This window comes from Ambystoma mexicanum, chromosome 2q (genome assembly GCF_040938575.1).
Source record: "Ambystoma mexicanum isolate Mex_15411 chromosome 2q, UKY_AmexF1_1, whole genome shotgun sequence".
NCBI classification, from domain to species: domain Eukaryota; kingdom Metazoa; phylum Chordata; class Amphibia; order Caudata; family Ambystomatidae; genus Ambystoma; species Ambystoma mexicanum.
The window spans coordinates 177,286,832-177,290,435 of NC_090924.1; positions in this window are offsets into that span (position 1 = coordinate 177,286,832).

The following is a 3,604-nucleotide window of genomic DNA, read 5'->3' on the forward strand; positions in this document are numbered from 1 at the left end:
TCGCACTTGATTTTGCTGGCATGTGACTGGAAACAACTCCCTCCATAGCACGAATCTTCCCCTTGATGGGGGGAGGGAGAAAGCCATGGTTGTGGCTCTCCAATGTAAGGCATGATGGCCCTGCTGCACTGCCTTGTGAGCCCGGGACTCCTGGAACAATGTTTAAAGATGTGAAGGCAGGCGCTCTGTTACCAGTCTTTAGCTTCTCCTCCTTCCAAGCTACCTATACACTCTCATTCAGGTGGTCTTGGAATAACTGAGGAAGGCCCTTCTCTGTACACTAATTAAGGGTTGTGGCTTCACAGGATAGTGTTTGTGGTGGGTTACCCTTTTTTTCTGCCAATGTCCCCTTAGGAGTGACCAAAGCAGCATCTTACTTGTCCCTCAGGTGATAATATGGGTCCTCACACTTCTCAGTTTGAGCTGGAAACAAACTTTCTGAGCACCTGCTTCTATAATCATCCAGTGGTTGGTACCTCTGGGCCTTTGATGCAATGATGATGGAAATGGGTGTGGAATTCCTGGCTGGTATCTATGTAAAACATCAAAAGCCCTCCTTGATTTCATTGCGTGCTTGCCTGTCTATTCTCATGTTCCATCTACTCTCGGTTTCCTCAACCTTGGTGCTAAGAGTAAAGTCCTTCTACAACTCCTCTGTATTGCCAGGGTCCTCTTCCCGGTTAGTTACGGGTGCTGTGGAAACTGGCCAAAAGCCATGATTTCACTCTCCCGACATACCCTCAGTTTGTGTCTTGCATTTGGGTCCAGTTCTGCACCAAGAATCATCCTAATTCCCTTCAAAGCCTCTGATTGTTCTTTCAGGACTGGCACCATCAGTGTGCTTCTGTGTGGTCTGGGGGTCCTTTCAAGGTGGCACCAGAGATCAAGGTACATGAAAGCCAGACGTCCACGGGCAGTAAATGGAATGTCATCAGGGTTGTGTTTATTACCAGGAGGGTATATTCTCCCTCAAAATCTTCTGGTCACAGGAAACTCATGACTAGGATCATCTTGGCTGAAGTGGCAGTGTAAGGGGTTTTCACAATCAAATAGCAGCCCTTGCAAATGTGAAGCCACATCCTGATTTCCGCCAAATACCTTTCAAAACATAATGTTTCCTGCTCAGTGGCTGTAAACATTTGAAGTGTGTTCATGCTGGGTTCCGGCATGTGAGCAACAAAGGAGATGTGGTTTTGTTGATGAACCGTAAATGTGGGATTCTTAATGAGTTGCCCATGCTCTTTTCATGTCTTTTCTGTGTCATTGTTCTACTGAAGTGACATGCACCCACTCACCTACAGAAGAGACACCAAGGTCTGGGAAAAGATGGGGTGGGTGGGGATTGTCCTATATTTCAACTGATATCGGATGACTGCCCCCGTTTCTGGGTGTTGGTTATTCTATCACTGGGTATCCGCTCCGGCCCCTAAGACTAAGTCATTAAGATGGGAAGGAATGGCACGTCTAGTTGTTTTTATATTATCAGTACCTGCAAACCTTTAGTGGGGTGGAAGAGAGAGGTAGCATCCTATTTATTTTCTTTTATTGTTTAAAGCAAAGACCTAGCACAAGGGTTTTACAGAGTGTGGGTAGCCATCATTTGGGCTTTCATTTTCTAACAGTAGAGCAGCACTGTGTGGTCTGTGCATCTGCATTTGTGTCCATTGGAATTAGTCCTTGGTCAGGTGTTGTTGAAAGTGCCATGTTTTGAGAGATTTGCAAAATTGGAGAATTGTGGGGGCAGTCTGAGCCAACACTGGGATTGAGTTCTAGAGGGTGGGTTCATGACAAGAGAAGGATTGTTTGTTGGCCCTCTCTTTGCAGACGGGCTGTGATTCAAGCTGGTTCGTCGATTTGCTGTGCAAAGGGCGTGCACCACCAGATATGTTGAACTTAGCCGCCAGGTACCCTGGTGTGCTATTTGCGACTGCTTTGTAGATGTTACATGCCGTTTTGAACAGTATCTTGGCTTGGAGTGGAAGCCAATGTAGTTCGCATACGATGGGTGTAATTCGGTTATATTTCCTTACAGTCTCAATGTTAGTTATTGGCTTAGCCTGTTATTCTGGGTGCTTTTTCATTATATCTATTGTGGTTCGGTGGGTAGGGCAGAAACCCATTGCAGGTACTATGAACATAGCCCAAATGGCCATGGGAAATGGACCCCCCCCCACTAAGTGTCTCCCTAGGGCAGGCTGGGTAATGGTCATTTCAATTCTCTTAGACTTGGCCGATCAGGCACAGCCTATCAGTTCAATTATTGTTAATCCCACTCTGACACCTCATGGCACAATGTAGAAATAGGGCAACAGAATTTTTGGTACAAAGAAAAACGCTAACACAATTTCCTACATTTTTAAAAGATTTATTGATGGACATATACATAGAAGGGCAACATTAAAGTGAATAGGGGCTCTTTCAAACACAAGTGTCATGATGGTCCAATGTTCTGGTCCTGAGTTGGCCACACAAACATCTGTTGGTCCAGACGCAGTCCTTCCTGGTCCTAATGGTGTCCGAGGCGGATTTCAGCCTTGAGGCTCCTGAAAACCTATTCAGGTGGCAAGCTTGGTGTGGGCTTCTGGTAACAGAAGAGAAGACCCTTTCGGTGCTAGAGAATAATATAAAACAAAGGGGTTGACCCTACCACATGGTAAATTCATGACAATACATTATTAGTAGTATGTGCATTATAGTTTGCAACCAAGTTTAAGATATTGCTTCAAAAAGTAAGCTAGATGACCCTTGACGTAGTGGTTAGTGTGAGGACTCAATACATACATATTACATTGAGCAACAGTTTAACTCATAATACAGCTTCATTAATTTAGCCGATCCTTTTGTCTGTTTATTAGACAAGCATCTTAAATAGTCTCAATGCATACTTTGTAACGGTAAGGGTGTACAACTTAATCTAGGTATAGGTGAGGCGTTGATCAAGATATACATTCATCCTAGTTGTTAAGCCTTCTTCTGGGCCTCTGGGATAGTCTCTCTAAGTAGAAGGAGAAAGTAGAGAAAGAGAAGAAAGGAAGAGTAGACTAAAACTCTTGTAGTGATAATTACAAAAAGACATTATAAAAACTGCTGCGAGTGGGCAACTCTGCATGTCAAGGGGGTATCATACAATTGGAAACAAACCATATTGCATCTGGTCTGTTGCTATAAGGGCAAATTTGGCACTGACCTGCAGTGGAACAGAGGGGGTAAGCTGGAGGGGCAGTGTTCTACAGCTTGAAGATGGAACTGGCCCTGGCTGGCGTGGTAAAGAGGGTCCTCATATAGTTGATTATCAAAACGTTCGAGTGCACCGTGTAGCTATGCTGGTGCTGGTCTGTAACGAGAATACCATGGTAGAATTGGAATATAGTAATGCAGTATTAGGAGTAGCATTACAAAGTAAGAAAGAGAACCAGGTGTCCAGATTCATTACCTTTGTTACTGGAAAGGGCAGGTGCTCATGGATGCTTGCTGTCCAGTAGAAGAATTTTATGTGGCGCAATCTCTCAAGGGGCCAGGGTTAATGGCATCCGGGCAAGTGTGGCTCCGTTTCTGGAGTGACAAAGCGCAAGGGGACGGGGAGTTTTGTGTGTAAATCTCTGCT